Source organism: Lissotriton helveticus, chromosome 4_1 (genome assembly GCF_964261635.1).
Source record: "Lissotriton helveticus chromosome 4_1, aLisHel1.1, whole genome shotgun sequence".
Taxonomy (NCBI): domain Eukaryota; kingdom Metazoa; phylum Chordata; class Amphibia; order Caudata; family Salamandridae; genus Lissotriton; species Lissotriton helveticus.
The window spans coordinates 1,926,060,474-1,926,074,382 of NC_136063.1; the positions used below are offsets into that span (position 1 = coordinate 1,926,060,474).

A 13,909-nucleotide genomic window follows, 5' to 3' on the forward strand; every position below is an offset into this window, starting at 1 on the left:
ATATCATTGCTTTCTACTTTCCCATCAATAAATGGACCTGACTGATTTACCGGCAAGGATGCACCAAGTACGCATTCCTCTTTTTTCCCCTTCAGGCACCGTCATTGCTCACTTTCGCTGTCACTGTTATTCAACAAAAGATATTGTGAAATCACAGAACTTTTCTTACCACTTCCTCTTTCAAATCCGGCGTCCGCACTGTACTTTGACTGATCACAAAATTTGGCATAGGGAAAGGTGGCACATGACACTGCTGATTAACTACCTGACTCGACTGATTCATAAGCACCCCATTCTGCGTCTGCGGATTTACATTTTGGGTTGGGCCATTAGTATTCTGAATATTCTTACTCTTGTTTTTCCAAAGTCCAAGATTTCTGCACCCTTGACAAGAAAATTTCCTCTTTGCATCCTCTCTACTCATTCGTCCTTTTGATTTACCACTATTCGCCACATTATCACTCTGATTCTGTTCTTTTATATGACCATCAGTCCGACTATTTAATTTAAGTTCCTGTTGTTCTGCTAGTTTCACTTGTGCCCACATCATTTTCTCTTTTAACTTCTTATGCCTTGCCTCAATATCATCTCCACAATACTTCGCATACTTCAAAATCTTGTGTATCGTCTTGTTCTGCCTGCACAACATGTGCTGTTGAATCCTCTGACTGATTTCTGGCTTCAAACCATATAGAAACCAATATACAAAATGACCCATATTCTTATCTCCAATATTCTCAAACCCACTATACTGTTTGAACACTTGTAGCAGTCGTTCATAATATGCATGAACAGACTCATTCGATTCTTGGGTTGTTCTGTCTATTTTTACCCAGTCTGTTTCTTTTGGAGGAATTTTCCCTTTCAGGAAAGTAGGTACTTGGTGATATTCTTCATCACATCATCTGAAGGTGCTCTTGTTTTCGCATCTCTTGGGTACTCTTCGCTAGGCCAATCAATTGTGATCCTACATTCTGTCCATAAATCAGCAGGTACCACTAAATCAAACAGACCATCCAAGTCTTTCAACAAAACCTTTGAAACCTTCACAAACCTCTCAACCTGTTTGTACCATTCAACTGGTTTCTCTCTCAGTTTAGGGAAATTGTTGGTAAATGACAAAATATCTTGTCAACTCCATGGAACATGAACATATCCACCACCAGGTACCTCTCTCATAGGTCACATTCGTTCTACTTTTTCTGACTCTCTCAACATATATGCAGTACATGCTTCTTTTGCCCGTGCTTCCTCCTTCTTCCTTGTCCACCTCGTTCTCCACCTGCCAATGTCTCCCCACTTTTGCAAAATATTCAACAACTCCTTTGCTTGCAACTTCTTTCCAGACACATTCATGTCTTCTAAATCTTTGTCAGTAAACTCCACTCGATATGGTTTCTGTAGTACTTTTGATCTCCCTATCTCAATTCCCATTTCTGAGGCAAGTTCTGTCAATTTTTCATGAAATATTTTCGCATTCCTGGTTATACTCTTACAAATGAATAACAATTCTTCCTCATTGTAAGTATTCAATCTTTCTATTTCCACATTTCCAGCTATCATCTCTTCGAATTCAACTTTCATTTTGTAAATATCCAATATTTTAGGAGGCGTACTCTGTTTTTCTATTCCCTGTGCCCATCTCTCCAGATCTTATGGAGTTACTGATGTTGCACTTTTGACTCCAGAGGATGTCATTGATCTTCCTTCATTTGAACTACTAGGTGTAGCTCTTTTTGGGGTTTCGCTTACTGAGTCTCTTATCTGTAGATCCATTCATTAAATCACTGAATCACACTCACTGGCTTGATCATCTATTATCATAGTACCTTATCTGGGGTTGCTTAAGGGAGCTGTTACAACTTGTGGTTTAAGGCAATTGTGTCCATATAATGGAACAACAGGACCTATAGTTACTGGTATTGTCAAAGCTTCAGGGTTCAAGTTTAATTGACCTATCTTCTGTATTAATTCTTCTCTATTTTTATTCAATGCTTCTTTTTCCCTGTCCTGAAGTACCTTATTACCTGTTGGCTCATGTACAATTTGTGGAATATGGGGTGTTCCTAATACCGGTGCACTTGGGGTGATTCTACTTGGTCCTTCTTGGTATGGTGGAGGATTTTTAATTAAAATATCCTCTGATAGAGCCTCTTCTGATTCACCATATCTTAGCGGGTTCAGGTGTTTCAATTTGTCTTTACACTTGCTCCCTGTCTGTTCCTCAGCCACTAATACTGGGTACAAACCTTCTGCTACCATTGCTTTTCTCCATTGCTTCATCTGACTTGCATGTGTCTCTCGCAAGTACTTAGGGAAATGACCCATATATGTTCCACTACGATTTTTCTCTCGTTCATACGACTCAGACTCTCATTCCTCTAATGCCTCATACTGTGTTAACCTAGGACTTAGTTCTAAATCATTCATCCTCAACCTCACATTTTGCAAAATGTTTCCATTAAAGGTACCATACTCAGGAAAAGCTAAAACACCATCATCCTTTGTGTATTCCATCCAATTCTCCATCCAAACACATGTATGACATTCTCTCTCCGTCATCATAAATGAAGCAGGCATTTTAGGTGATGGAATAGGAATCCCTTCTCTAGTCAATTCAATACAATTCAAGTTTTTATTCAAGATTTGGAACACCTAGGAGGTCGACATAAGATCACGTGCATAGTATTATGAGTAACAAAACATAACAAGGCTCACTCCACATGCCATCATAAAATTTACCTCAACAACACGTAAACAATTGGACTATGGATGGTGCTTAAAATTTGCAGCATAAGGGATGAGATAACAAACAATATCAAAATTCTATTTCGCATAAAAAATGATTACAATTAATTACCAGGTAAGAAAGGAAACAAAGCATCTCCTAAATATGCAAATGTACAAAAGGGAGTAAATATCAACCTATTCAAGTACGATTTAGGGAATAGCAGCATGGTAATCGAATAACTAAGCATAGCCCAATCTTTGCAAAAAGCCATGCATTAGGAGCATAAAATCTACTTCAATTAATTTTGAGGAATGACCGAAAGGTCAGTAAGGGACATATACTTAGCCCTGGGCAAAGCACTATGCTACGATTGAGAAGTTTGCAAAGTTTACGCTACTTCGCAGTACGCAAACTGCACGTAGCACAGTGCAAACATGTGTAGCGTAGTGCAGCTGTCATTTTTTGCTTGCTCGCGGTCCTCAACGTCAAGTTGGCGAGCGCAAGCAAGCAAAATGACACCCCGGCGAGACTTTTTCCTCGTTCGCGAGCGTGGAAAATAAACTTCACGGTGAGATTCTCAACACGGGGAGGTCGGATTTCTCATTGCGAGTGGTCGCCTATGCTCCGACCGCTCACGATGAGAAACTACCAGTCCGTGTTGAGAAAGCTGCCGCTCGAGTAAAAATCTACTCGAGTGGCAGAAAATTACAGTTCCCACTGTGCAAGATGCAGTTTTCACTGATTGCACAGTGCTGGATGCTTGTCTGCACTGTGCAATCATTGAAAACAGCATCGTGCACAGTGCGAACAGGGTACTACGCACTTTGCGTAGTGCTACGCGTAGCTCGCGTAGTATCTTTATTAAAGCTAATTTTGCCACATAATGATTTTAGGAGAGATTTAATTCCTAAGAGTGAGAGTGAAAGCACTGATTCTTCTTGTATACCAAAGATTTTTTGTGACAATAAAAAATCCTGACAAAAGGAGTATTTACCGGCCGTTACATTAAACATTTCATGACATAAAAGACCTCTTAGTGTATCTGGTTCACTATTTTTTATTTGATATCCCCAATGTAGAACCCTAGATAAGCCTTGAATATAAGAGTTTATCAGCCCAAATTCTAATCTAATTGCTGCAGTTGGGATTACTGTGCTAAAATTGCAAATTTTACGTAATTCTGGCCTTCAGTCTTATCTAAAAAACTCCAGTCCTTAAGGGGGATTGATTCAGTCGCATAGTGCAGAGTTGGTGGAATTTTTGCCTTAAAAACCGTCAAAAGGTGTAAAAAGTGTATTCTGCCCATAGCACGATAGAAAATACGCAAGCCATTAGCCTGGAACATAGCTTTACAAATGCTGTGATCAATGTGAGGCTTGTTCTTTGTACTGCCTGTTAAGAGTTTTCCTAAATAGAGGTATGAATCTACCACCTCCATCTTTTCAGGACCGATTTGCCATTTGAAATACAAGACTTCCTACTTTTAGAATTTTTCATAATAAAAATTTTACTTTTAGAAACATTTATTTTCAAGAAGTGATCTACTGTGTATTTCTGTAGTGATGTCAGCTTTCTGTTTAACCTGATAGGGGTTAGGTCCATTACTACAATGTCATCTGCGTATAAAAGACATGCTAAAGGACGGGAGCCTATCTTAGGTGCATCTCCAATAGTTTGGGCAAAACAAACAGGTAAAAAATAGAGAGAGAAAAGCAGCGGTGCCTGCAGGCATCCTTGTTTCAGGCCATTTTCTGTGGGGATTATACCAGATAGACCTTGGTTTCCACCCATTAATATCTGGCACCAAGTTTGGGAATGAAGAGCAATAATTAAGGATAACTGGGGTGGAGGCAAGCCTATTTTTTGCAACTTTCTCCATAAAAGCGGACGATCTACCTTATCGAAGGCTGTAGAAAAATCTATGAAAGCCATTACCACATTAGTTGTACGAGTAATTATATATTTTTCCTCAATTAGTTTCAACATAAATATATTATCCAGAGTGGAATGACTTTTGCGAAAACCTTCTTGTTCTTAGGGAAGGACTTTCATCTCCGCCACCCATTCAGTAAGGTGAATCAGGATACTATGCGCAAATATTTTGCCTACCGCGTCCAATAGGTCAATGTGCAGATAGTTGCCTGGGTGTGTTCTTGGGCCTTTTTTGTGCACAGGGATTAGCACACTTCCGGACCAAGAGGGTGGAGTAATTCCCTGGGAGTTGCAAGTGTTAAATAATGGAGCAAGGTAGGTATCCCACAAAAATGGCTCCTTTTTTATTACTGTCATTGGGATTTCGTCTGGGCGCATTGCTCCTGAAGATCTAATTTTTCTTATGATTCCTATCACTTCATTAACTGAGGGTGTGTAGTTGGATACAGAGGTATTAGAAGTGCTGCGATGTATGATTTTAGAGAATTAGAATTTGCGGAATACAAATCTAACAAATGGGATTTCCATTTCTCTTCTTTTATAGGTATAGGGATAGATTTCATTCTAGTACCACAACAATCTGCAATTACTTCCCACTACCTTTTGGAATTATTTTTAAAGGCTGCCTCCTTCAGCTGCATCCAAACACCATCCTCCTTTATTTGTCTTAGCGAGCATTTCTTCCTCTGCCTTTTCCTCTTTAGTAGGTTTATTAGATTATTTCTTTGACTTGAGAAATTAAAAAACTGTGCCCTCACTAATTTATTTATTTCCCTATTTCAGGTGAGCAGTGGGTTAAAATGAGGTCTTTATTTGACAGGAGCACAAATTGATTTACAAGATTTAGCCAGGAGACCTATATTGACAGAGAAGGAGGCAAGTAGATCAGATTGTGAGAGATCACCCTCGACCATTATTGAGTGCTGCTGTTCACTTATTAGGGTTCATAAATGTATTTTTAATTTAGCGGTGGCTTGAGTGTTCCAATGAATTATGCCATTTTTTACATTAAACTCTACTGTGTCACCGTGAAAATTCCAGTGGCCTACCCTGGCACAGGTAAAATCAAATTTAAAACAGATCAACATATGATCACTAGCAAGGCTTTGGGCCCGAATGGATTGCCAATTGAGTTGTACAAGCTACGTCCTGATAGGGTGGCGCCCTATCTTCGTACCATGTTTTTGGAGTCCCGGGAACGGGGTATTCTCCCATACGATCAGCGGCTGGCTACGATCGTTGTTATTCCTAAAGAAGGTAAACCCCGGGACCTTTGTTCGTCTTACAGGCCCATTTCCCTGTTGAATGTTGAGCCCAAGGTTCTGGCTAAGCTCCTGGCTACCCGCCTCCTGACGGTTATTAGCGGCTTGATTCATCCGGACCAGTCCGGTTTTATCCCGCATCGTAACACGGCTCTTAATCTGCGTCGTCTCCATGGAGTCATTGCGAGGGCGGGGCTTCTGACGGAGCCGGCCATTTTGGCTTCGTTTGATGCCTCGATGGCCTTTGATACGATAGAGTGGCCCTATCTTTGGGCAGCTCTTGAGAAATTTGGTTTCGGCCCTGGATTTATTGGTTGGGTGAAGTTACTATACGCCGAACCCCTGGCGCAGGTTGTGGTCAACGGTCGAGTTTCTGTTCCCTTTTGCCTTGGTAGGGGGACTAGACAGGGGTGCCCCTTGTCTCCGCTACTTTTTGCTCTTGCCTTGGAGCCATTAGCTGCGTGGCTTCGATGGGAACCTTCACTCAAAGGGATCCGTTGGTCACCAGATTTTGAAGACCGTGTCTCGCTTTACGCGGATGACATTCTTCTTTACCTTACTTCCCCGCGCAAATCTTTAAATGTTCTATTTGACGTTCTTACTTCGTTTGGCGCTAACTCTGTTCTGGTTATTAATTGGGCTAAGTCCTGTGTATATGTTCTTTCGGGTGTTCTGCCCCCGTTGCCGGATAGATTCCCTATCCAGGTTGTCCAGTCTGGCTTCAAATATCTGGGGATCTTTATTACACTGGACTCCTCACTCCGGTTTGAACGTAATCTCCTCCCCCCGCTTCTTAGACAGCGACTGGATGTGGCTCGCTGGCGTAAGTTGCCCTTGTCCCCTCTGGGCAGGGCTGCCCTTTTTAAAATGATGTCTTTGCCACGATTCCTATACGCACTTCAGAATTCCTATGATGACGTTCCCGCTACCTATTTCCGAGAGATTGAGAGTCTCCAAAGGCAGCTGATTTGGGACGGGCGTCCGCGTATCGCCCTTGTGAAACTTACCATCCCTTGGTTTGACGGGGGCATGGCACTCCCTGATATCAAGAGATATTACTGGGCTACCCAGCTGTCGGCCATTAACCATGCAATGTATTCCCCGGGTCGGGATCCGGCCTTTGAGATGGACAGACTCCAGCTGCCGGGAGGGGATTTTAATAGAGCGCTTTATTCCAAGTCGACTGGGCGCCATCTTATGGGCCCGTCCAAGATTGCAGTCAGTGTGTGGCGAGCCGCGAATGTGAGTCTGGGATGGGAGAATCGTCTGACACTGGCGACGCCGCTTTATGCTTCCGAGCGTTTGGGATGTCTCTGGTCTACTAAGGGCTTTGACCGCTGGGATATGATTGGAATATGTAGAGTGGGTGATGCCTGTGTGAATGGTAGAATGAAGTCCTTTGAGGCCCTTCGGGCCGAATATGACTTGAGTGATAGGGAATTTTTTCGTTATCTGCAGGTCCGACATGCCCTGGCCTCTGTTTTGACTCCTGATGTGGCCCTCCCCGAGTCCTCTCCCCTCGAGGATCGCATTCTGGATGGCCACCTTCCCGATAGCACTATCTCCCTGATTTACAAGAAGCTGGTCAATAATCGCACTGACTTACTTGTCCGACTTAGGGAGGTTTGGGTCGGCGACGGGCTGGAATTAGATGACGAAGATTGGCAATCGGCACTCTCTTCTCCGAAAGAGGTCGCCATCCCTGCCCGTCTCCGTTTGGTTCAGCTTAAGATCCTCCACCGGGTGTATGTTACTGGTCCGCGTCTGGTTGTGATGGGTTTTTCCCCGGATGGTCTATGCAAACGTGGATGTGGAATGAGTGCGACGTTTCTACATATTATTTGGGAGTGCCCGGGGGTGGCGGCCTACTGGACTGAAGTACTTGCGGTGATGGCAATTGTGACTGGGATTGCCTTACGGCCTGAGGCCCGACGATGCCTGTTGAATGTGTGGGAACCCACCGACTATTCTGTGGCCCAGACCAGATGGGCGACCTTGGGATACATGGTTGCAAAGCGAGACATTGCGCAACTCTGGGGCGCATCTAGACCTCCCGACGTCTCGGTGTGGGAGGACAACATGGACTGGTCCATGTTCCGCGAGAAGACCGTCTATATAGCTAGGGGCAGACCAAGGGTGTGGACGAAGATTTGGGGTCAGTGGAACGAATATTGTGGGAATATTTGTACTCCTCCCTTGGTTGACACACCCGATGTTAACCTATCTCCCTAGGCTGGTGTTCCCGAGATTTCTTATGCTGTTTTATGATTTGCCTTTCCTCCCCGCTGCTCCCCCCCCCGCCTTGCCGAGTCCTATCGATTGTGATTCCGTCTTCCTGATTAGTGAGTTTCCCCTCCTCCTGCTGGGCTGACTTTGATTAGTATGCATTCGCCTTTTTGTGGTTTGTTGTTTTTTGTATGTATATAACAGAAAATTGTTGTGTCCTGTTCTATACTTCGAGTAACATTTGGTATATGATTTGTGCCTGACCACGGAAGTGATCGTATGATCTTACATTGTGCCTTGATTTTAGCGGCCAGCCCGTGTGGTTGTAGGTCCATCCTTGTAACCTTTATTTGATTGCTCAATAAAAGTTAAAAAAAAAAAAAAACAACATATGATCACTAAAAACTTTTCAAAGAACTTCCATGCATGTAAATTCATAAAAGGAATTAGCCGAAATGATCAGATAATCTATGATGGATCTTCTAGTTGGCGCCTTATGAGTGTGATTAGCTGGGATATCATTATCTAGCCTTCAGTTAACAATTAAGAGATCTAGGCTGCGCAAACCTTCAAGTAGTGTAACTCCTCTTTTACCTGTCCTGCTTTTTTCTGGAAATTGAGCTATTGGGATCTTGAGGGCTTCATTTTTTTCGGTGTTGGAGAATATCCTTATACTATGGGATGAGACTTTAGAGTTTAAATCTCCCACCAATAATACAGACCTACAATCTTCGTTATCCAAGGTGGTAGAAATAAAAAGGAATAGATCTTTTAAAGATAGCAATAACAGGCATTGGGTGGCAGGTATACATTTATAAGTAACAAGGTAACTTGGTTATCCATATGATCTAATTTAATCGCCTGCATTAGGTTGGAAGGAAGGGAGATTTCCTTGTATGACCAACTAAGGCTCGTACATAGTAAAACGGCTATACCTCCTTTGGTGTGACCTCTGTTCACAGGAAGCGCAGGCCGGCTCAACACCATGTAATCTTCGGTAGACCAGTTCTTAAAGATCCAGGTCTCTTGTAGACAGATTACATCGGCATTTTGTTCTTTCAATAGTAAAAGCTTAATATTATTATTGCTTAAGCCGGCTGCGTTCCATGATATCACCTTTAATTTCTTGCCAGGAGGAGTTCGCACAATTTAAGCCTAAGGACCTATTTGAATTTCTCTAGTCAATACAGGGTTAACTTTCTTAAAGAAATGTTTTATTTTCTTTATAAATGAATTTTTTCTCTTTTCTCCATACATACTAGATACTCGATACATGATCAATAATCTGGAAAACATCGAACTTTTCTGTCAGAGTGTTTCTCACCAAAAGAGAAATGAAAATCAAGTTTACAAATTTTCGTCTACAATCTAAAAGCAGCTTTCTCTCAATTATCAAATCAAATTGCGGCTCACGCTCGTGATCTGACCAATGCCAGCGCGGCCTTTCTGATGTCGTCAGTTCTGCTCCTTTCTTCTGACCCCTCCTTTACAATTCATGTCAGTCACATGCTCGCTGTTTCAACCTATCCCAGCGCAGCTCTTTGTGACGTCAGTGCAACTTCGGCCACTGACCCTCCCTTAACAAGGTAACACAAATACTTATTTATTTTACTCTTCCTTTAACTAAATTCTGTTAGTAACAACGTTAAAACATTAGCTACTCTGTCGGTTCCGCTAAACAAAGGATAGATTCCGACTTATTCCGGAGACTCAGAATTGCTCCTCTTACACTACTAGTAAAACCTTCTGTTTACTCTTCATTCAAGAACCTGTGACTCCTTCAGTGTTACCCATTCTAGGTGATATAAGACCAAAGTTTTACCAGCTAACCCTTTTTGCTTTCACTCACACTCAACTTTTATATGAAACAGTCCCTAATTTAGCACTGCCAGCCCTGCGTAGCTTCTCAATGCTATTCCAACAGACAAGTAACCTCACTGCAGTATGGCTTCTATCACCACCGGCTATTCATTCACCCTGGAATTTTTCCCGAAAACATAATACACGATGCTAACTCTTTTTGTTAAACATAAATCAATAATCAAAAATCAATACTGATACCAAACTAATCAATAATAACCATAGCTCTGCTACCAGAAAACTGATCCCGCAGCTTACAGCAACAGGTACTCTAATACCATATACCTACCTGGGCCCATAAACACACATTCACACAACCTGGTAATAAACCGTTGGGGTCAATTGTTTTTGATTCTCTACCATTTCAAGATTAGTCACTTCTTATTCTAAACTAATATTTCACTGATCAAAAACTTCTTTCCTCTGGTCAATGAACCATAGTTGAACTAGTTCATGGTGAAATGACATAAAATAATCTTCTTACTTTTGATGAAATGACCACAGACTCAGGAAATATTTTAAATCTTTATCTAGATTAATTTCATGTGAACCACCTACAAAGAACAGTAGTCTCCGTCACTCATAGGAAGAAAGATTCAATGAATCAATCATCAAACACTTTTATATCTTTCAGTGACTTATGCTCAGAAAGGATAGGATAGAGAGAAAAGAACATTAGCACATACACAGAAGATATATTACCTAGGATGGTGTGAAAACCAACCCACTGGCCAAGGAGCTGGGAAGGGTCCCCCTGGAAAGATCAGGCGACAAAGGCTTCAGGACAGGAATCTGGACAGGATAGACAACCTTTCTACCACCGACGCTTGCGTAGCACCCCTCTCTGACACTGTTTACCTCCTTGAGATTCTTCCCAGATCTTCTAAGTAAATACATACATGATAAAGTGGCTCTGCATTCGATTCTTCATCAGCATTTCTTGTCACTTCGACAGCATCCTGAGCTCTGCAGCATTCAGCAAACTCCGTATCACTCGGGCAGCATCCCGGTCTCATGCTCACTAACTAGCTAATACTACCTCAATTATACCCTACAATATTCATGTACCACCCATTAATGTTTCAATATCATGAAACTACTAACTTTGATTGGACAGGCAAGGGGGATGATCATCACACCATGCTTATTTTCCAATTTAGCCTTTCAGTTCATTGTTTAAAATCCCACCCCTTAATTTTTATTCATAAAACTTTATTCCCATCCATATTCACATCATATTCGAAACAAAAGCATACATTTTGTGCGTTCACATCCATTTTAGAGGTTTTCAAACTGGTTCCCAGGATATGTATCCTTTTAGACCTTGGGCTGTGTTCAAGAGTCACATCAGTTCCTCTGGCTTGTTCATATGACGCATGTGCGGAGATCAGGTGGCCAACAGACTTTAGACTCATACGAAAGGCCCAAGATACGCACTAATAAAAGAGTCAAAAAGACATATGTTAATTTTCAACATTAATGGTTTCACTGTATACCACCCATTTTTTTATTCATGCTTTCCCCGCATTAGCATTAGTAAAATAGCTTGTTTTAGTTTCAGCAAAGCAGATGCTGAGCATGTGAGCTTTCAAGCAGACATAATAATAGCATTTGTGCAGGCACAAGAAATTCCCTCCAAGCGATATTTCGTCATACTGCGTAGATGCAGCTGAAGCATGCGCAATACAGTTTTCCCGTTAGCAGCCATTTTAGAATTTCACTCGAGTTACGTTTTAGTAATACACGTAGGCAAGCACAGAGATCTGGGCCTAAATTAATATTTTTTTTGCTCCCCATGCCATTCCAGTTTGTACCCAGCCATATGAAAATCAGTCTTGACCCTGCGCCCAGTGGGAACAGTCCAGCTAGGTCATCCCTGGACAGGAAACAAGCATCCTATTACCGGTTTTGGGGTCTCACCCCACATCAGCAAGGATAGCTTGATTCCAGTGGCATGGAGAGCATGGGACCCAAGTCTGGGCACAGGGTCAAGACTGATTAGCATATGGGTGGGTCTAAACTTGGGTGGCAAGGTGAGCAAAAGAGCGATGGATTTAACCCAGATCTATTGACTGGGAGTAATGTTTGATTTGCTCTGCATTCCGTCCACCATCTGTGTGTCTGTCTTTTGCTTTCTTGCTTAAGTGCGCCAGTTATCCCCAGATGTGGGTCCCGGGCTCACTGTTTCACTGGATTCAATCTAGCCTGGCTGATGAAGGGTGATGCCCCGAAACTGGTCCCAGGATGCTTGTTTCTGGTCCAGGGAGGACCTGGTTTGGAAATTCAGGCTGGACTGTTCCCATGAGGCACGGGGTCAAGACTGAGTTGCATATGGCTAAGTCTAAACTGGGGTGGCACAGTAAACAGCCCTTTGTGTGTGGACAAGAAACAGCCTATTCATGTGTAACTGTGAGGCTGAACCCAGCTCCACTCTCTCATCTTCTGAGGAGGATCAATCAAGTCACACCTAAGTTTCCTTTGTGTACGACTTTCTAGAGGGGATACATAAAGCCCAGCTGTCACCTAACCCAGACTAAACAGAGACAGGAAGCAGGCACTAAATGGCTAAAGAAAGGAAATGCCAAATGTCTAAAAGTGGCGTTTTCAGAATTGCAATTTAAAATCCGACTTCACTATAAGTTGTGATTTTAAATTGTGATTCCAGAGACACCAGGCTTGGGAATCTTATCTCTTTGTAATTGGAAATTACATGGATAACATGTAATAAGGTAATCACAATGTTATCCTTTGGGGGAGATAGGCCCTGCAGTTGAGAAAGAGTTTTTCACTACCAGGACGTTGAAAACTTAAAAGTAAATTTCCTACTTTTTAAATACACTGCACCTTGCCCTCGTCCTGACTAGGGTCTACCTTAAAGGTGACTTGTATGTATCAAAAAGGAAGGTTTAGACCTGGCAAGAGGTTTAACCTACCAGGTCGACATGCCAGTTTAAAACTGCACACACAGACCCTTCAGTGGAGGCCTGAGACATGGCTAAGGGGCTACTTAATCAGTGCTGCAGGCTCACTAGTAGAATTTAATTTACAGGCCCTGGGCTCATGTAGTGCGCTTTACTATGTACCTATACGTAATTTAAATATGCCAATTGTGGTATAAATCAATAATATTATGTGTAGAGGAAAAAGTACACTCACTGCACTTTAGCACTGGTTATCAGTGGTAAAGCGCTCAGAGTCCTTATACCAGCAAAAATGAGGCCAGAAAGAAGTGGAGGAGGAAGACAAAAAGTCAAAGGGAAGGCAACTTAAGGCTGATAGGTCTAACAATGAGTAAAACAATGTATTGCTCTAAGGAAGTCTTTTATGAATACTTTGCAGTCTTAAATTCACTGTATTTGTGCCTAAGTTAGACTTCCACCTGAAAATGTTTTTGTGAATTGGGTCATTACAGGTATTTGTCTCTGCAGTGCATGTAAGCACTGAAAAACATTAAATGCAAAATAGCAGGGAAAAATTCTGCATGCATAACTCCAACTTTCAGCTATATTTCTTGGTGTAGAAAGAGGCGGGTCTATCTTTTGCTGCCAACCTAAGGATATCATATATGTCACAGTACTGCGGTCAAATTGATTGACCTGCATGTATTGACTCAATAATATTGGCTACCAACATTTTGCCAAGGGAAGCTTACATTCAGAAGTGTAGATACACTATTCTTAACTCCAAATCTACTCACGTTGATGATATGTTGGTAGTTGATATTGTGCATTTGATATACGTTCAAGCCAATATGAAAACCTTTACATTGTGGTACAACACTAGCCCTACTCAATTGCTCTAACCTGTTCTGTGGGATAGGGGTATTCAATGAATTAATGGGATGGATGGAAAAAATGCTTTCATTTGTATATATGGGACAATATTGAAAGAGAGATCA

At 42.0% G+C, this 13,909-nt stretch overlaps 1 protein-coding gene and 1 long non-coding RNA gene across 6 annotated transcripts in view; one reads left to right on the forward strand and one right to left on the reverse strand.

Moving 5' to 3' along the window:
- Window positions 1-13,909, forward strand: part of ADGRG4 (adhesion G protein-coupled receptor G4) — a 1,842,483-nt gene that overhangs the window by 627,234 nt on the left and 1,201,340 nt on the right. The window lies entirely within an intron of this gene.
- The window catches only part of LOC144829445 (uncharacterized), a 280,058-nt gene that overhangs the window by 165,659 nt on the left and 100,490 nt on the right, over window positions 1-13,909 (reverse strand). For both annotated transcript variants that reach the window (XR_013610671.1, XR_013610672.1), the window contains exon 2: window positions 11,268-11,447. This is a non-coding gene — a long non-coding RNA (uncharacterized LOC144829445). The remainder of the gene's footprint in view (window positions 1-11,267; window positions 11,448-13,909) is intronic.